Source organism: Peromyscus maniculatus, chromosome 15 (genome assembly GCF_049852395.1).
Source record: "Peromyscus maniculatus bairdii isolate BWxNUB_F1_BW_parent chromosome 15, HU_Pman_BW_mat_3.1, whole genome shotgun sequence".
NCBI lineage: Eukaryota > Metazoa > Chordata > Mammalia > Rodentia > Cricetidae > Peromyscus > Peromyscus maniculatus.
The window spans coordinates 46,236,032-46,257,521 of record NC_134866.1 but is presented as its reverse complement, the minus strand read 5'-3'; the positions used below and the strand labels follow the sequence as shown (position 1 = coordinate 46,257,521).

The following is a 21,490-nucleotide window of genomic DNA, read 5'->3' as shown; positions in this document are numbered from 1 at the left end:
ACTGAGATTGAAATTTGAACTCGATGGTTGGAGAGCTCTTCTCCTGGTGCAAGCCAATAGAAAGACTGGTTACATCCGAGCAAGCACAGACTCATCATATGTTGAGTGTGCCAACTAAGTTTATGTCCACTGATCATTTTGAGCTATTGAAGTGTTGGCAGACTATTTTTAATAAAACATGTTTCCTTAAATGCTTTTCAGTCATGAATTTATCTTGGTGAATTTAATCTAGGTTCCCAAGGTCCATTTACACAAAGCTCATCAAAATGTCATGGGGATGTTCTGAATGTCCAAGCAACCGGAGAGTTCATGGGTCTAGTTCAGGACTTTTATATCTGGGTAGACAGTTATATTGTACCAGGACTGCTTTTTTGATGACATTCTAGGCAACCTCTGAGTTGATTAATAACTCATCTATTCAAATGCCAATTTAATCTGTATCCCAGTGCTAATGACATCCAGATACCAAAAAAAGTAAATAAATAAAAAACAGATTTAGAATAGTATCATCTCAGTGTCATAGAAGTCCCTTCCAAGTGACTAAAAATAACTGGTACCATTTAAATATTCACCCATTAGAAGGAAATCATGGAGAGTCATATGAGATTCTATGGGTTTATTTTTGTTTGTTTGTTTATATATTTATTTTGGTTTTTTTTCAAGACAGTGTTTCTCTGTGTAGTTTTGGTGCCTGTCCTGGTTGGCCTTGAACTCACAGAGATCTGCCTGGCTGTGCCTCCCAAGTGCTGGGATTAAAGGTGTGTGCCACCACTGCCCAGCCTATGGGTTTAATTTTAAATTGCACATTATCATCTGTTTAGATAAGCAAAAATTATAACACTACTTCCATTTTGGGAAGGTGAAAGTGGAGTGGCTGGAGAGATGGTTCAGTGCTCAAGAACACACACTCCTCTTCTAGAGAACCAGAGTACAGTGCCCAGCACCCAGGTCAGGCAGCTCACGACCACCTATAACTATCCTCAGGGGTCCTAATGCCTTTGCAGGCCCCTGCACTCACAGCTGCATGCTGCCTGCCCATAATTATACATACAAATAAATATTTTTTTTTAAAGGGGAAATGAAGTGTATGTCTTTGCTGGGCATTGCTGCTGTTGTTATACTGTGCAGTCTAAGGTGTGATTGAGCAGTAGCAGAAGCAGTGCTGAGCACACCCCACAATGCTGTAATCTATTTTTAAATTCTTTCCCATGCTTGTAAGAACTCTTTTCGTTTGGGTTTATTTTAAAAAAACCAAGACAAAACAAAATCCCAAGTCCTATCATAACACAAAGAACAAGTACTATAATTGGAGTAAAATTCAGTTCTAGTTTGTCTCTGAAAATAAGATGCTTACCCTCGCATAATTCATCCTCTTCCTAAATCTACACATTTGCATTGTAAAGTGGCCTGTTCCTATGGGGCTAATCTAAGTGCAGAGTGTTCTTTGAACTTAATGTGTTCTCCATGCTCAGGCCAGTACCCTCAGGGCAGAATGTAAGAAATGGGTCCAGATTTACTTGAATTATAGAATTCCCTGGGAAGAAATTTAACCTGTACAAAGGTACTACAAACATGAATGAAAACAGGTCTTTTTCCCTTTTAACAATGAATTCCAATTCAAATGATTCAGTCTTTAATTAAACCGAAGATTAAGGTGCTTGAGATTATGTAGCATTAAGGATATAATTTAATGGTTGTCTGAATATAATCTAATTTTGGTTGACAGATGTATAATCAGTTGATCTTATAGATTTCTTCATTCCTCGCCTTCTTTTGTTTCTCTCGCATCAGTTAAACTCTAAAATAGACCAACTGGTGTTAATTTAGAGGAGTTTATTGACAGTGAGTCTTGCAACCAACTGAAAATTTGCTGAGTTGGTATCTTTATGTTGAAGCTCAGAAAATCCAGAGGAACAGAAAATTCTTCACCAAGCTTTCACAGTGTCTCATGGTTCTGGATGTCCATCATTTTCTTTTGTCACTCCTCATTCTCTACTGGGCCCATAGGCGCATACATCTCCATGCTTGTTCCCCAGTTGATGGAACTGTTTGAGAAGGATTAGGAGGAGTGTGTCACTGGAGGTTAGCTTTGATGTTTCAAGAGCCCACCCCATTCCCACTTAGTGTTCTGTTTTGTGTTTATTGTCTACATGTAAGCTCTCAGATACTGCCCCAGTTCCATACCTACCTTCCTGCTGTGATGCTCCCTACCACGATGTTCATGGACTTACCCTCTGACACTATAAGCAAGACCCCAATAAACTCTTTCTTCTGAGTCACCTTGATAGTTGTGTCTCTTCACAGCAATAGAAAAGTAACTAAGACACTCCCCTAAAATCTTGATATTGACATATATGAGTATGGTTGACTTTGGGTCACCAAAATTGTGCAATATAAAGGAGGGATGGCTGTAATGCCTAAAACCATTGCATCTAAAGCCAAACCTCCTCTAACAGATGACCTCATTACAGGCCAAGCTTTGCCATTCTCTGTTTCTCAAGTCATATATTCATTTCCATCAGACTGCCTGTCTTAGTTAGGGTTTCTACTGCTGTGAAGAGACACCATGACCATGGCAACTCTTAAAAAATATTTCATTGGGGTGGCTCGCTTACAGTGTCAGAGATTTACTCCATTATTGTCATAGCATGGAGCATGGTGGCATGCAGGCAGATATGGGGCTGGAGAAGTAGCTGAGAGTCCTACATCTTGCAGCCAACAGGAAATGGACTGTGACACTGAGCCAAGTTTCAGCAAACGAGATCTCAAAGCCCGCCTCCACAGTGACACACTTCCTCCAACAAGACACACCTACTCCAACAAGATCATACCTCCCAATATTGCCACTCCCTTTGGCGGCCATTTTCCTTCAAACCATCACACAGCCCTACTAGCTTTCTTTCTAAAGCTGGACTCTGGAGATTTCTTGCCTCCTCCATCACACTGTTTGTCTTTCCCATCTGCATTGATGCTTCTTTTGGTTTCCCAGATGCTGCCTGTTCTGCAGTATCAGCATGGTGCAGCCTCTCATGGCAGGCTCATGTTTTGCACCAAGCTTCAAAACTTCCAGTCTTCCTTAAAATGGAGATGAAGATCCTTTGAACAGTCTACTACCTGTGGGTTGCTGCCAAAGCCCTGACTTAGCTCATTCTGACCCTAAGCCAATCCAACCATAGTCTTGTGCTCTTCTCTCCATCATCCAGCCACAGTGCTATGTTGGGGCCTTTGTGCTTCCTGTCACTTCAGCCAGACTCTGCATGCACCTGGTATTTCGTTCATTACTGTTTACTCTAAGTTCATCTCCCCAGCCCCTATAGTAGGTCCTGGGATATAGCGCTAGGTAGCCAATGTTTGTTGAGTGAGTGATGATAACTCCCCACCTTCCTCTTGGATAGAAGCAAAACTGATAAAACCGCAAGTGTTGAATTTTCAAGCTTGTTCATATTTATATGTAAATATGATAATCCATCTTGATTATTGGGATATATAAAAACGTTGTGAGCACATGTATTTTTTAAAATGTTGCTCAATTTTTCTTAATCTAAAGAAAAACAATCCACTGTCAATCAAGGAAGCAGAATGCATATTGAATTAATTATTTCTGGGTCATTAATGAACTTGACTGTGCTGTTGTCCTCAGAGCACTAAATATAGCTGATACTAAACCAAAGGTCCTTCATGATCCTTGGATTTCTACAGAAATAGTCAGGCTTATGGGGAGAAGTTTTAATGAGACATTGTGCTGTTCGGGAGAGAAGAAATCATAGTTTCTGACCTCAGGGGCATTGATAAAATAATGGAACAAAAGCTCTAGGGAAATTAGTTTTTAGGAAGTAGAATCCAGTGGCTCGTTGCACATTCTAAATAGCACCAGAGTGAGAATGACAGCTGGGCTGATTGGGTTTAGTGATGCGGATAGATTTGGTTGTTATATTATCTGAATTCAATAAAAAAAAAAACAGATATGATTGAGGTTTACAGAGGTATAAAGATTATTGGGCCAAAATGCATTCTAGAACTTCTTTTAAGTTAGAATGGCTGGTAGGTCAAAGGGTGTCAAGATAATTTTACAATTGCAATTTCAATTAATGAAACCTATTGAAACCTATATGATATTTAGTTTTTGGTGCCTGTCTTATTTATTACAACTGTGGACATTTATGAAACAGTTAATTTATAATATTCATTGTGTATGTTTGGGAAGATATACAGCTATGAGCTGACAATGAACCTGTCCACATGAAGCTTAAGTTGGAGAGAGATGTAGTCAGACACGTGAATGTAGAATTTTCTGAGTGCTAGAAGGGAAAAGACAAGGGTACTTACTACTAGAGAGAAGAACAAGAGTTCAGTGTTGTCCAGCTCCTCCCACCCCCACCCCAGACTCATGTGTTCAAGTCTAACCTTAGTGGAATTTTATTGAGTGGTGGAGTCTTTGGGAAGTGATCAGGTGATCGAGTAAGGAACCTCATTAATGGTATTATTGTCTTTGTAAAAAAGGTAAGAGAGGACCCATAGCGGTTTGAATGAGAAGGCTGCCCATAGTTTGTCTGCTTGGTGCCCAGTTGGTTGAAATGTTTAGGAAGGATCAGGAGGTGTGGCCTTGTTGCAGGAGGTGTGTCACTGGGGACGGGCTTTGAGGTTTCAAAAGACTCCCCTACCCCATTCCCAGTGTTACCTTTCTACTTCCTGCTTATGGTTCAAGACATGTGCTCTCAGCTGATGTTCCAGCCAACATGCCTGCTGCTTTCATACCCTGCCAGGGTAGACACTTATCCCTCTGGAACTGTAGCCCCAAATAAACTCTCCCTTCTTTATGATGCCTTGATCAGGGTGTTTGATCATAGCAATAGAAAAGTAGCCAAGACAGGCTCTCTCAGCACATAAAGCATCAGTGAAAGGAGGACTGTCCATGAACCTAGAGAGGATCCCCTTCCGGATAGACCCTAAGGAACCCAACAGTACTCTGACCACCCGCTCCCAGCCTCCTCCATTGTAAGGAATAAGTTTTCCTTCAGCCACCAAGCTAACAGCAGCCCAAGTGGACTAAGCCAATTAAGATGTTTGGAAAAGCCATGTGACTGTTCAATAGCATTTCACAAAGTATTTGAATAAGGCACACAAGGGCATTACCTATGAGAACAGCCACACTAGAAGTCTAGGTTCTATTTCTTCCTATTTTCTAAGTGATTGTAAATTCTTCTGTTGAGATTTAGTCAAATGAGAAACACATGATAAATTTGTGGATATGGGGTAGATGACAATAACAAAAAAGCAATAATAATTACTAATGAATAAACAACTGATAGAATAATGAAGTGACAGAGTTTTACATGTATATTCTTCAAGTTGCTGGTTATTAAAAAATGGGTTATATTTAAAATAATTCTTGAATCTCAGTTAATTATTGGCCCACTTCCTAAAAAATAAATTCCATTGGCTTACACAATCTTTATCACCCAATTATATCTTGGACTCATAGGAGTACCTTGAAGTCTCCCTGTACTGGGCTCTGTCCTGCCTGTGACCTCACTGTATGTTCAAGGAACACCAGGAAGTTTGCACTGGCTCTTAACAGCCTGTGTTCTACTTGAACATTACTACATTCACTCACCTGCAGGGGAGAAAGGAGAATGTCTTCTCCTAAGGGGAGACAGTGTCTGAGCTGCTTCCTGGCCTTTCAACTTGTAGAAATGTAGTGAAGATAATTCTTCTTGTTCCTGTCTACACACTTTCTGATCAGGAAGGTGCATATCCTAATCACAATCCTCTTTTCAGGGACCTTGGACTTCCTAGCCTTAGCTAGGACATCTTTATATAAAATAATTTTTTAGCTATTGGATTTACTTTCCATTTTAATAAGAATGGGCTATCTCATGCTACATGAGCAATGCCAAACCACAGTCATTTAAAACAGTAAATGTGTGCTTTTCCTTCATGCTATCTATTTAACTCAGACTGGTGGGAGGTGGAGGAAAGATGTGCTCCATAGTTACAGACATAGTTGATGGGAGACAGACATCTTTAAAGACCCCAGTAAGGGACAAAAAAGAGAAGGGGCATTGTGCTGTGCACCTGTTCTCAAAGCTTTCTCCGTGGAAGTAACACATATCACCATTCACTTTTTCCTCATCTCTCACTCTTTCAAACTCACTCACTTCCTTTCCCCTTACTTTCTCTTTTCTCTTCTCTTCTCTTCTCTTCTTTTCCCTTCTCTTCTTTTCCCTTCCCCTCCCTTCCCTTCTCCTTCCTTCCTCTCTCTGAAGTTATAGTAATATCAAGAAGGCATATATGCATTAAAATGAGAGAGATGAATATAATCTCCATTGCTGCTCACATTACATCAGCTAAAGTCACATGGCTGTGTCTGTCCTCTAGGGTGCAATGAAGTACAAATGTTACTTAAAGGAGAATTGGAATGCTGAATAACCATGTGAATAATGATCACACTCTCTTTCTTCAGATTTGCTTGTATGATCTTCTGATATACCTCTATCTCTGTAGCCTTCAATCATGTAAATGACTCAAGGTTTCCCTATAGCGCTTGATAGTTTTATGTGTAGCTTTGTGTCTTTCCTGGAACTCGCTTTGTAGACCAGGCTGGCCTCAAACTCACAGAGATCTGCCTGTCTCTGCCTCCCGAGTGCTGGGATTAAAGGAGTGTGCCACCAACACCCAGCTGGCACTTGATAGTTCTTGAGCTTTGTCATCTTGAAGATCACTGTTGTCACCATGAGTCATTGACAGTCCTTAGACCAAAGTGGGGTGTGGTGATATATTGTGTACCTCAATATATTGTGTTCCCTAATAAGCTTATCTGGGGATCAGAGAACAAAGCCAACCACTAGATTAGACATAGAGGCAAGACAATGGTGGCACACAACCTTAATCCTATCACTCCAGAGGCAGAGATCCATCTGGAACTCTGTGAATTCAAGGCCACACTGGAAACAGAGCCAGGCGTGGTGGCACACGCCTTTAATCCCAGCAATGGAGATCTCATACCTTCACTACAAAATATTTGGAAAGTACATACACCTTTAATCCTAGCACTAGGAAGGAAGTAAGATGGAAGGGCACAGAAAGGTATATAAAACGTGAGTGAACAGGAAGTCTCACTCTGAAGGCTGAGGAGTCGGTAAGGTGAGGTTGGCTGTGGCCTGTTCTGTTTCTCTGATCTTTCAGCTTTCACCCCATTATCTGGCTCTGGGTTTTCTTTTAATAAGACCGTTTGGCAATTCATGTTATAGCAGGGAACACTCAAAACCAAAACCACTTAAAGTCTTGTGTATCTGATTTCAAATGTTACACACCATCACTCCTGCCTGATGACCAACTCTGCAACAGAGTGGGAAGAAACTACAATGATATAAATAATGGGGGTAACGGGAACTATGCTTGGAAGCTGGGCATGATTCCTCATCCAAAAGCCTGGTGACTCTCATGAAAACACATAGTTACAGATAAATGCTTTCTGACTCTTAGGTTCTGCCAAGCAGCTACCTAGCATGGGATAAGCAAAATTTAAAACCTCTCCTGGGAAAGGGGTTTGTTCTTTAGACTAGAGTTGTCTTCTGCCCTGAAATTAAATGGCTCTCATATCATAACATTCTCTTTGTTCAGTACCTAAAGAAATGCATGCACTCTTCCCCAGAACATTTGCTTCATTTATAATGTTATAAAAGCTATTTTTAAGTCCCTTGTGTTTAGGTGGTTGTTATCCTTGAAACGGTGACAGACAATATATATATATAGAAGAGAGAACAAGTAAATACTTGATGGTTTTTCTGGTCCTTTCCCTATAGAAGCATGAGCTGGGTGAGCTAAGTGTGACTTTAAATAGGACACTGGGAGGAATCAGAAATAGTAGTACAGTGGCAGAAACCCCACAGCAAGATCTGCCCTTGTCAGCACTCTGTGATTCCACAACCCAGGATTCTTTCTAGACTAATCAAGAAATCGTTGAACGGTATTAGGGGAACATGCAATTTTGTAACAGGAAGGCAGTTCTTTGGAAGGCAGGGCTACACATAGCTACTGTAATAACAAGTGTCCTGTTAATACGTTCATGTGTACGTGATTTTTTTCCTGCATCCACAATTTTATAGAACAAGACTAGATTTACCTCTTTTCTTTTAAAAACTGTTATCATAGAAGGAAACCCCACGTATCAAGAGAAACAAGACAGTCTTCCCCACTCCTTCAGCCATTGAGCTTTATTTACTGACTGCTTAAATCAGCTGTTTTTTTATGCCAGCAATATGTCTGGGATGAATTTAAGCAAACCATGTGGTGTGACCAATTCAGGCTGTCTGTTACAATCTCATGGAAATCTCTCTTTTCCTGTCCTCCTTTTGCTATTGTCTCTGCATTTTGGTTGCCTGTGGCCAACAGTCATCTTGAATCTCACACACTCTAAATTCCAGCATGCTCCCTGTGTGCAGGGTTTCTCTCCTCCCACCAGCACCCCCCCCACCTCCCTCCATCAACAGCTTACTTCATTCCCAAGAACAACATTGCCCTCCCCCCTCCAAGCTTGCTCTGTTTTCATTTCCCTGCCCTTTCCCTCTCTCTGCTTGGCATGCTGGTTTAATCAATTTGACCAAATGACGTTCCTGGCAGCTGAGAAAAGAAAACCCGGGGTCAGTTAATAGCAATCTAATCCTGTACCTTTTGTCATTTTTCTAAAATGTACAGAACTGTTTGCTGAATGGATTGATTTTTAATGATCTAAATGATCAGGTGTCTCTACGCTGCACTGCAGCAGCCTGGTAATAAAGCAGGAGGGGGAGGGGCCTGGACACTGGACAGTACTAGATGAATAATCCCAGAAACACCAGCCAAGTAGACAAGATAAAATGTAAGCCGTTGCCAAGTTGTTTATTAGCCTTTTTCGACAAAGACACCTAGCTGCTTTAATTTTCAGATGGAATGTGAAGGAACTAAATATATCCTTAATGAGGGCTTTACGAGTAGCCAGAAAGTTTAAAAATCAAAACCTAAATCTATGTATACTGTGGACAGGAACAGGATACCAATCAAGTGTCTCCCTGTGTCCCCAGACAGCATGTTCATATTCCATGGGTAAAATATTGCCCCCACTTTAAAAAAAAATAAACAAAAAGACATGAAACCTTCCCAAGGCATGTGAGATCAGTAAAACCATCACTGTTTTCTCATGTGGCAGAGGAGAGAGAAGAGGAGGTATGGGGAAAGAGGAGGAGAACCAAGGAACAACACAAAAGGATGAACTCATCTTTGGGTGATTAGCTAGCTCTGTAGCTTTGGGATACCTGTTTAATTATCCGGTGCTTGTTTCTCTTTCTCTTCAACATATAAAGTAGCAGTGCTTTGGGGGAAAAGAAAACAGCTGAGAGGCCAGTCAGCTGTTGATCACAGGACCTGGCACATACTAGCTGCACAGTGCATGATAATTATTTCTCCATTTCACACACACACACACACACACACACACACACACACACACACACACACACACACACACACCAACACACCAACACAAACATACCAGATCCCTTCCAGCCATTGTTTCTCATCCACAGGACAGCGCTGGTTTCCCAGCATGATGTGTAAACCGAGGTTTGGAAATCTGATCACATTTCACCCCTTATCTATCTGGGCCCAGGGGCAATTTCCCTAGATTCTTTGAACTTATTTTCTACTAAGTGAGAGGTATTAATACTGGCCCTGCCAGCATCAAGGGAAATAACCCGTGCAAGCATTAGTGCACAAAAGCTTTCCTCCGAAGGGGAGCTCCTAGAAATACGAGCTCAATTTCACTTTTCTCCCCTCATTTCTAATGCACGATTGCCTGTTCCTAAATGCTAGTGAAAGGGAGTTAATTAGTTCTTCATGCTAATTATTCATTGAGTGTCCTCAATTAATACAGTGTATTCTTTTGAGAAACTTAGCTCAGCTTATATTAGTGGAGATATACAAATCGGGAGCTTACCCAGGCTGATTTAAGACTCACACTGAGACAAGGACTTTCTCTAAGCACATGGCTCTAAAAATACTACTACATCATTCTTACTTTGTGTGGGTGTGGGTGAAGTAAACGGGGTGTAGTTACAATCCTATATAGTAATACTCTCCTGATACAAGGAGGTGCTTTGCTTGCTTTTTTGCTCTCCGATCTTAGTTACTTGACCAGAGCAGACATGTCACCAACAGATGCCTCACTGTGTCCTCTCGGTCCAAACACTGTGACAGAAGAGGGCAAATTCTACCGCCACTGCTGGGAAACATGGCCAGAGGAAGTCTTAGCTGATCATATGAGCAGCACGGTCTTTGTATCTCAGATGCTATCTTTTCTGTCTCCATTTCATATCACAAGAAATCTGATTCTCAGTGAAGAACGGTCCCCAAGAGTTGTACCAGTAAGACTCGAAACCATTACTGGAATCAGCTTTGCTTTCCTAATAACGATGGTCTTTCTTATGTTTTTCAACTTTTGGGAAGAATTTGGCAGCAAAGTAAATTATTGTATGAACCTGGTTTGGGAAGTTGGGGGTAAAGCATGAACAAAGAGTAAAAACTGGGTTTGTGAGGTATTTCAACCTTCTTTAAGTATTAAGTCTGGAGGAATAGCAATCTCATAAAAATATGTACAGTATTTATAAGGACTGAAAAATTGAGTATAAAAATAAGCTATTGTATACAACCATTCCAAAAATTATAGATAAAATGAACTTTTGCTTGCCAGCTATGAAATGATTTTGACCTCTGAATAAAGTAAATTGCACTTACATTTTATAATTATTGCCTTTGTTTACAATGAAAGCATTTTTACTGTGGGTCAGTCAGTGAGCATTTTTAAGTATCTTTAGCCCCATTATATATACCTGGATTCTGAAAGTCCCTGGGAAGTAGGTGAAAGGTTTTATGTGTCCTCCTCAAATTCAGCAATGAGCAAATGCAGGATTTTTAGACTTCCAGACAATGCTAGGGTAAATACCCATATGTTGTATAAATATCTATATTAGAGAGATTGTTGTTCAAATGAGTCTTTTTTTCTATCAAATGGTATGTGTCTGTTCTACGTCTACATTGTACATCAAAAAATGCCATTCCGAGTGCACGCTCCTGTGAATTGCACAGGTCTACCCATCCCCCCGGCCCCTCAACATCATTGAATTCTGCGTTTTTCCCCTTCCTACCGTGATGGTCCCTAAACCCCACTGTGGTTTTACTTCTTCAGTTTCTACAGAGGTTCCGTCTCTAGCTACCAGCTGCTGCTGTTTCTCTTTCTTTGGTGTCTATTTGCATCCATCTCTCACAGATCTTTCGGGTTGCTGGTTTCGTGTGAATTAATCCGCCAGGCCCCTTGAAGGTGAGTAATAAAAAACTCATACTCTGGCTGACTTTCCAGCTGCCCCTGCCAACTCACCTTGCGTCAGTAGTTGGTAGAGCTTTCCTTATTCAGCCTCCTCAGATTTCTACACTGCAGCTTTCCTTCGGCTCAGCTTCGGTGTTCCCACCCTTGAAGCCAGCAAGCTGGGGGGGGGGGGCATTTGATGAACTCAAGGAAAAGGAATAAAACCAATTTTATTCTTACATGTACCCTAATTAAAGCTGTCCGGTCAAATCCCAGACAAATGCAAGACAGATAAATGATTTTGCTTTCCAGAGAAAAAAATAATTAGTGGTCAGGGAAGGTTAAGAAGTCAGCACAAAGTAAACCAAGTCAGAATGAGACCCCAATGACACTAAAATCCTGACATTCTGTGGTCATCTCACCAAACCTCTTTCTCCATAAACCCTGTGAGCCTCCAGCACAAGTGAATTCATGGATATTTGGAGGTCTGAGATGAAATGGAGAATCTGGAATTGGGACTGAGAGGATGTTGGAGACTGAGAGTGGGGTGAGACTATTTGTAAAAGGGATACAGTTGTCCCAGGACTGATCTAGGGGGAAAGGAAGGCAAATCTCTCAAGAATAGAATGGAAGGGGCTGCTGAAGTGCCCTGGAGCATGTCAGCCCAAAGCAGCAAACCAAATGCATCTGTGTGTTTGTGAACTGACAAGAAGTCACCACAAGCCAAGCCAAGGACAATGGCATGGGCTGGGGAAGAGTTAACGTTAATGAGCCCTCATTGTGGACTGTCGTTCAGACAATGAGGAAATAGCTGAATTTTCCTGCAGCTGCCCCCATCCTCACCCCATTTGTCTCCAAGGGAAGAACATTCCTTACACCTTGGCCGGTGCTTCCAACAGCAAAGATGTGGGTAGCAAGACTGCTAGGCGTGCCCTCTTGGGGTATGAAAAATGATTATGTTAGCTTAGGCCAACGGCTCTCAATAAAATAGGACTTTGCACATTAACTCGTTATTCTGTTGTTCTTATGAATGTGTTAGTCTGCAAACATATTGTCACAGATTAGTCACCCTCTATTACTCGGAAAGTGATTTAGTACAAGCACGCCCACATCATACTATGGAACAGCAAAATAGGTCTCCGATTGGTCTTCTACGTGGAACATCAGCATAAAGAGCAGTTTAGTTTGTGCAGGATGTTTGACACACACACAAACCATCTTCTGATATACCTAAGACGGGAAGTGGTCTTTGGCCTGAGTGTCATCAGCACAGTGACACAGTAGGAACCTCTTGGGTCCCTCCACAGCCTCCGGTGAGAGCCAAGCCACTGATAATGATGGAGTCACCAGATGCACACAGCTTCTGTTTGTGTTTATTTACATTTGTTGTCACAGGTGTCGCCATAACTGTTGTCGCTCTTCCGTGACAGCAGTTGCAGTTCTGAAAATTAACTTGAATGTTTGCTGCTCAAGGTGCTGTATTTTGTGGGCTCGATGAGTTCATCCATCTCCTTTGAAAGAAAAAAGATTGAGAAAGAGTCCCTCTCCTGCGTAACTCCCTTGAGTGTATTACGGTGAGATTTCAATTGAGCTGTGACAGACAACATACATGTGACACAAGTTTGGAGCTCTCAGATGTAATAGATTACAACAGAAGAAATAAGGGAACTGTCCTGAAATTTCATGGCACAAAGTTTGAGGGGCCCATGATAAAGAGGCTCACCAGTGTCTTACTTGGCTATTATACTATGTTGCCATTTTCCTCAGTCTGTTCCTTCCTTCCTTCCTTCCTTCCTTCCTTCCTTCCTTCCTTTCTTTCTTTTTTCTTTCTTCCTTCCTTTCTTCCTTCCTTCCTTTCTTCCTTCCTTCCTTCCTTCCTTCCTTCCTTCCTTCCTTTCTTTCTTTCTTTCTTTCTTTCTTTTTTTTGCAAGACAGGGTTTCTCCTTAGTCTGTTTCTTAATTAACACGTGTGTTGCCTTGCCAAATCCAAGCTCCAAAAGATAGAAAGGAAGACAGACAGCTAGCTTTGAGAAATTTTCTTTTTATCCTTCCCCTGAAGAACATCTGGGGGAAAGTATTTGATTTCCAATAGCAAGGGTTTGTAGGACAAGCTCACTTGAAAACCAAGGGCTTGGTGGGGGTCTGATTAAGCAGCAGCATTTGGAAGTGGGGACCAAGATTGAGTCACAGGAGTTGCAGCCATGGCCGCAGCAGGGATGCTGCTGCTGAATCCACAAAAGTGCCAGGTGCACTTTCAACATCTGCCAGGTCCTCAGTGTGTGATGCCATCTCATGATGGTGCTAACTGAAGGGGAATTGAAAAAAATAAATTAATTAAAAGAAACCTTCTTTAAGTCTTTACCCTTTCCCACTTTCCAACCCCAGAGCAATCAGAGCCAAACTTGTCTGGGAAGGATGGGGATCCTGGAGGGAGGAAGGGATACCCTGTCTTCTCCCACTGCAAGTAACTAGTGTGTGAGGTCCCAGCCACAGAGGGTGCATGATGTAGGGTTTGGGGTTAGAATCTGGAATGAGTTAGAACTAGGAATGAGCTGAAGACAATCCTAGTTGCTGTATGCGTGTTCCCTAACAGCACTCTGAAACAAATCACAGAATGTTCTTCATAAGCACACTTCAAAGAGCAGCAAGAGACCAAGGAAAATGTGCCAATGCATGTGTTAGTTTTATGCGGCACTGTTTACCCTGTGAGAAAAAGTCACACAACACAACAAAATCTACTATAAGAGTTTATTAGGAGAAGGGAAGGACAGAAAAGAATGTGCTTAGGCCTATTTGGAAGACATGTGCAGAAAGAGCAGGGAGGGTACGTGGGATCTGCCTTTTATGGACTTTCCTGCACATGCGCATATGGGCTTAAGTAGCTACACCATGTGATTGGCGTGACCATGTAATGCACAGGGATTACGTAGAACATATGGCCCAGAAATGAGTAAGCACCTGGCCAAGGCATGCATGGTCATGGGGGCATGCCTAGGAATTCTATCAACATGTCCCATGTTCTCAACAAAATGTGTTACATGTCCATGCCCAATTGCAGATATTTTAAAAATGTCTTGATACCATATTGTATCTCTGTTTACATGTGTTCCCTTCCTATCTCCCTCTGGTATTCAGGAGGAAAATGATTTATACACGGCATCAAGTATTCTTGTGCTCTTTTACATGCCTATGTCCCTACAGAGCCATCCCAGAATAAAGGTGCAGCAAAAGTGTGGGAAGTATAGGTAGCTGGAGCGGGTGGCAAAGCCCTTCTCTCCCACCTGACTTGGGTTTTTCTTTGTCTCTTCATCCTTTCTCCCTTCTCACTAATTTGGAGAAACTTCAGGAATCTTCCCTCTCACTGTACCTATAGTCTATAAAGAAGAACCATAGGGACTGGGGCCATATCGTTGCTATACCTCTCCCCAAGTAAAGAAAACCTCCCACACCCATTGACAGCCACGTCTCAAATGGCCTGTGCCTTTAATCAGCTAGTAATTAAGGGAGAGCAGGAGAAAGGCGAGTTGATACTTTCATTAACTTCATCCTTGCGTCTGAATAACTTCCACTCTTAAAAATGAGGTCAAGACTTCAGATTTCAATGGAGCCTGCTGAGAGTGCTCATAATAAAATCCTAATGCTCACCTGCCTGCTCCCCACTCTCTACAGGGTCACCAATCTCAAAGGAAACGGTCAGTGAGAAAACAGAAATTCTAAAGGTAAATCCCTTTCTGGTGAGCTGTGCCACTTTATGTTGTGAACAACTTGGAAGATTTTGTGTCTTCATTCCGTTTATGAATCATGGAATTGGGAAACCATATCATTATTTTCACTATTTTTCTCCTTCACACCTTGCTTCTCAGGGAGATGTATCCAGTATCAGGGCAAAGGCAATTTCATTTCATGTTAGTGCTTCTTGATCCCATTGTTCAGACATTTATTATTTACATGGAGCCTGTTTATATCTAAGTAATTTGTATAGTCCCCAGGGATGTTTTAGAAATAGAATATGCTAGAACCAGAACTAGAGGGAGGTGGGGCAGGTGGTATTGTGGTCGTAGCCACAATATTTAAATGGCAGATAAGGTATAAAATATAAGATGAAAGAGATCTATCTGTCTATCACATGCATGGAGGATTTTAAAATTACCTTCAAATTTATCTTATACTCAAATTCAAATAATGTTTCAGTTAATTAGGCCATAATGCATTTAAAACTATTAATCACTCTAACATGGGTTGTTTGAAGAGAGTTAATGTCTTTGAGCATTTTAGTGATCATTTTAAAATAATCATATGAATGTCTTTTTTTAATTCCCTAAAGAAAAAATTTGTTTTTTTAGTGCTGAATTTCCATACCCTGTAACATGAAAAAAATCACAGTATTCACCCTTTTCCATGATCTTTGTCTTCCTTCTTAGTACCCTAACCTGTTTTTCTAAAACAATTTGCTATCCAGTGGAGAAAACATAAGAGGCTTGTGAAAATCTTAGTGTTAATATTGTGACTGGAACTGTAGTAGATGTCAGTCAGAGCAAAACCAAAACGGTGCCTTTTAGAACACTTGGATTTGGGTGAAGATGTAGCTACATTGTTACTTCCAGTATGTTCTGTTCAGATTCAAGCTTCTATGTTAATTCATTGTGACTATTCACTATTACAAGAGATCATTCATTTTAAAATTGATTTATATTTGAAGGAAAGAAATTTATGAATAGATACATAGCATTTTAAAATGGTGACTTAGCAAGATTTTGATTGCAAGTAGATGTGATTGACTCAGACCAGTTCCAAACACACACACACACACACACACACACACACACACACACACACACCAAACAAGAAACCCCTATAAACAGTGGTTACCTAGAAATGTACAGAAACAAGTGGACCTTGTTAGATTTAAGAAATTCTGGGATCAAGACATCTTCTCTGTTTGGGACCATATGGCTAGCAATTTCCATTTGTTCCCGTGTTTCTATTCTGCTGTCTCCTCTAATTTCCACCCACATCTTGGTCATCAGCTTTTACTCTAAATGGCATCTTCCTTCTACAGTTCCTCATGAGTGGGTTCTCACCCACCTTGAATTAATTAAAGTCCCAATGTTAGGTAGGACCCACCACGTTCTAATGATAGAAGGTTAATGTTGGAATCCTCACCGAACATGGTGGGGCATGCCTTTAATACCAGCATTTGAAGGGCAAAGGCAGGTAGATTTCTGCATGTTCAAGGGCAGCCTAGCTTACATAGTGAGTTACAAGATAGCCAAGACTACATAGAGAGACCCCTGTCTTAGTTAGGTTTTCTATTGCTGTGATGAAATACCATGACCAAAAAGCAAGTTGGGGATGAAAGTGTTTATTTGGCTTACACTTCTATATCTCTGTTTATCATCAAAGGAAATCAGGACAGGAACTCACACAGGGCAGGATCCTGGAGGCAGAAACTGGTGTAGACCTCATGGAGGGGTGCTGACTACTGGCTTGCTTCTCATGGCTTGTTCAACCTGCTTTCTTATAGAACCAAGGGATGACCCCGCACACAATGGGCTGGGCCCTCCCCTACCAATAACTAATTAATACAATGTCCTACTTCTGTATCTTATGGAGGCATTTTCTCAATTAGGATTCCCTCCTTTCAGATAACTCTAGTTTGCACATCAAGTTGACATAAGACCAGCCTGCACTCCCTGTATCATAAAAACCATGAAAAAAAAAAAATGGAAGCCCATGAATGAATCAAGCGGCAATGAGTCATGTTCATACCTATTGCCAGCATGTTTTATTAACACAAAAAGTCTTAAAGTTTGAGGGGTATAGGCATTCAGAGGTAAACCTGTTTGGAATAATGATTGACTAATTTGTAATATTAATAATTGACTCAATAAATCATTCATTGAGCACCTATTATGCACCAGATATTATTCTAGGTATTATGAAATACACCAGGAAATGAACAGATGAAAAACCCACTACTCCTAGGACAAATACATCCTAATGCTTAAATCATATTGTTTTTAAGATAACTTTAAAAAAGGCAGTAGCATTCTTTCCATGTAGTAAGTACATACAATATATTGAGATAACAACACAGGTTCATGGCATATGTTACTATATATATAGTATGTTTATATATTTGTAAATAACAGTTGTATTAGCTTTTACTTAATTACTGTCAGTGGTGTGTGTATGTGCACAAATTAGTGCAAGCATGTGTATGTGGTGTGTGTGTGTGCATGTATGAGAAAGTGTGTGTGTGCGTGCGTGCGTGCGTGCGTGCGTGCGTGCGTGCGTGCGTGCGTGTGTGTGTGTGTGTGTGTTGAAGGCCCTGAATCTTATATTGCATCTATCTTGGCATTTTCAATTCAGTGTCTTCCACTTCCCATTAAAGTGACTATGAATGTGTAAACCCTTGAAAAGAATTTAATTTAAAAATCACTGAAAATCATGCCTGGCAGTGTTTCATTGTGAGGTTATTAAGCAGACAGTAAGTCAGATTGAAAAGACAAATAGTAGGCAATCCATCCCCTTCTGTTCTACACAGAGGTAAAAACAAGGGTGTTCACCATCATAGACTTGCATGGTTCCATTAAATCCTATTTCACCTACTGAAAAGGAAGTTCTGTCATAAGATGTAATTGCATAGGTAGATTGTCAAAATGTGGATTAAACACTCAGGTTTTTTCCCTGCCAGAGCAGTAAGTACTCTTAATCACTGGGTCATTGCTTCAGCCCCAGACTGCATGACGTTTTAACTGGCAGAATGAGTGACAGAAGGACTGACCAGAAGTGTTAAAATATCGAGTTAAAATACAGTGAGATGTATCTAATCAGTTAGGGCAGATGAGATAAGACAATCAGAGAGCCCAGCACCTCTCTTGATACTACTGCAAACAACCCTTTGCATGTCCCGACCCACTGTTGTGTTGTATGGAGGGTGGGTATCTAAAGCACTGTGCCATGTGGAGGGTGTATATCTACAACACTGTGCTGTGCTGTGTGAAGGGTGGGTATCCATAACACTGTGCTGTGTTGTGCTGTGTGGAGGGTATAGAGATACAACACTATGCTGTGTGTGCTGTGTTGAGGGTATGTATCTACAATGCTGTGCTGTGTGTGCTGTGTAGGGAATGTGTATCTACAACAATGGCTCTCTGGAACAGTGGATGCTGCACATACTGAAATCTATGTTTACACATACTCATACATTTGAGCTGGAGCATGATATTATGAGGATGTTCTATCAGTTGCTTCATTTTACCAATGGACATGGCTTTACTGATGGCAGTCCCAACTCTAATGATTGTATCTTTTCCCAACTGCCATATTCCTGTAGATGCAGAAGAATGAATTAATTAGCTGTTTATGTATACTCACAAGATTCCATATTAACTGAGATAATATTATTGGTGGAATGTTTGCCTTCTTGAATGTACATTTTGCATTCAAGCTTTTAGTTTTAAAGCTTAAAGTTTCCAAACCTTTCAGAAAGCCTACCTGACCAATGTTAAGAACTCAAATGTGATATTATAATTTCATGTTATTAACAAGGATTGACTTCTGTTTCTTAATTAACATTAAATATAGTGTCTCTTTATTTCTATTTTTTAACTGTAAAATAATACATGGATATATTCTTTGTGTCTGAGAATTTCACACATTTATGCAATAAAATATGCTTATATCCAACCCCATAATTTCCTCCTTCAGCTCCTCTTGTATCCATCACAATACTTACCCTTCCTAAATTCATTTCCTCCTCCTCTTCCTCCTCCTCTTCTTCTTCCTCCTCCTCCTTCCTTTTGGTACCCCACTAAGTCCCATTATTGCTACCTATGTGTGCATGGTGTGTGGCTAGTCACTGGAACATAGGAAATCAACCAATAACCTCTAAAGCTTTTAAGATTAAAACAATTCTCTCAGGAGCTATCTCAGCCAATAGTTCCTTAGAAAGCAGTGGGGCATAAAGATCTTCTTCAGTCTCTCGCGTGATCTTGTGTAGGGGTAGGGGATTGATCAAGATGTTCCATTTAGGGCTGAGCACCCATTCTTTTGTTCTCAACACTTTTGATTAGTTATGGATCTCTACATTGCAAAGAAAAGTTGTTTTGAGGAAGGTTGAGAACAGCCCATGTTTATTGGCATAATCACATATTGAAGGTAACTCGACCATATTATCATTAATTGAAATAACTCTGGCAGGTTCTCCCCAGGGGACTATGACCACCCTGGACACTGGCTTTTGACCAGGGTTATTGTGCCAGGCAGAATATGTCCAAGGAGTAGGTCCCAAATCCAATCAGAAAGCGGTTAGTCATTCCATAATAGTCCTGTCGCTATGGAATAGATGGGCTTTGTTCAGCAGGTCAGTCAGTGAGGTGTCATATTGTCATATCTAGGGTCCAATGCTGAGAAAGGCAGTTAATATCTTTTCCACCCCACCCCTCCCCCCAGCAGTCTGCATGGTACCATTGGGCATCATGGAAGCTAGTCATCAGGACAGAAGTTTCCCAGTCAGTCAGAGACTAATTTCTCCCCAACTTGCAGCCTGAATATGTGGTATCTTCTTCAACAATAGGGTCTTCTGGTGGCAACCAAGGCAATGGAAATAGATTTTCTAGATACTTAATGAATAAATAGAAAATAAAATGTTTATCTTATATATAATATATATATATATATAAATAAAAATCTCTTTAAAAAATACCCTTTGCTTCTATTCCTTTTGCCAGAGGTAGTGTATTCAAAATCTAGCGTGTTGTTTTCATCTGTACTGACACAAACATGTATGTTAGCACACGTACAAATTTGTAAGTTCAAACTGAAGACATTGTTCTGAAATGCTGAGGTTTTTTTTTTAAGCATGACATTATTTCAGATACTTTTCTAAGTAATTTGTTTGGAAATTCTACATAATGAGTACAATTGGAAACTGGTCTTTATTACATGGTACATATTTTATGGTTTGAATTTCTGGATCATTGTCTTAGAATATTTCTGGAATATTGATCTGTGAAATATGATGCAAAGCCTCTAAAGCTTTTAAGATTAAAATGAAATGTAATTTCTCATCAGGAGAAGATTTCTTACAGTAATTCCCTTGAGGTTTGCTGTTATTGCTTTTGTTTTTTCCATTTGGATAAAAGTAAATTGTTGCTTTCCTGAAGAATCTATGTTATATTAAAATAAGCATGTTAAAATACACATGAATAACACTTAAAATGCTCTTCCTATTACAATGTAGTTTATAATTCCTTTCAGTATTTATAGTTAATTACTATAATAAACTGTTTATATATACACACATATTGTACATATATACACATATATGTGTGTCTAACCAAATTGTGTTTCATATAATTTAGTGAGTTGTGAAAGGTACACAAAAGGGGATTGAGAAGAACCTGAAATTAAGGGGTCACATCCTGAAACTCCAAAACAAAATTCTAATTTTAATTTTTAAATTTGCTATGGATTTTTTCTATATTTATGTTGGAAAACTAATATTAAGTACATTTTCTGTATTCCAGCATTTGTATTCTCTCTCTTCTACCACTACAAATATTTCTAATGGGATTTAGTGAATGTTCTAGATGCTGTAGTCCTGGAGTGCATTGCATTTGATGATATACCATTTCTTCTTAAAATTGCATTTTTTAAAAAAATCATTTCAGAGATAAGGTTTAAACTTTGACTCTATGATCCCAAAAGACTTATTTTTACAGATTAACTCATACCAGATTACCAAAGCACCTGTTAGTTTTTAGGTAATCAAGATAGAGAGGCTTCATCCAGCCACTGATAGAAACAGATGCAGCCCCACAACCAAACATTAGGTGGAGCTCAGGGAATCCAGCAGAAGAGGGGGGAGAAAAGATTGTAGGAGCCAGAGGGTTCAAGAAAACTCACAGAATCAACTAACCTGGGCTCACAGGGGCTCACCGAGACTGAACCGATAACCAGGGAGCCTGCATGGGACTGACCTAGCATTCTGCATATATGTTACAGTTATATAGTTTGGTCCTATTGTGGGACTTCTAACAGTGGGAACAGGGGCTGTCTCGGACTCTTTTACTGACTTCTAGGACCCTACTCCTCAGTTTGGTCGCCTTGCCCAGCCTTAATACATAGGGAGGTACTTAGTCTTAC

The 21,490-nt window shown here is 40.3% G+C and overlaps 1 protein-coding gene across 11 annotated transcripts in view; it reads left to right on the top strand.

Moving 5' to 3' along the window:
• Positions 1-21,490, top strand: part of Pde4d (phosphodiesterase 4D) — a 1,451,136-nt gene that overhangs the window by 909,890 nt on the left and 519,756 nt on the right. The gene's annotated exons all lie outside the window — the stretch shown is intronic.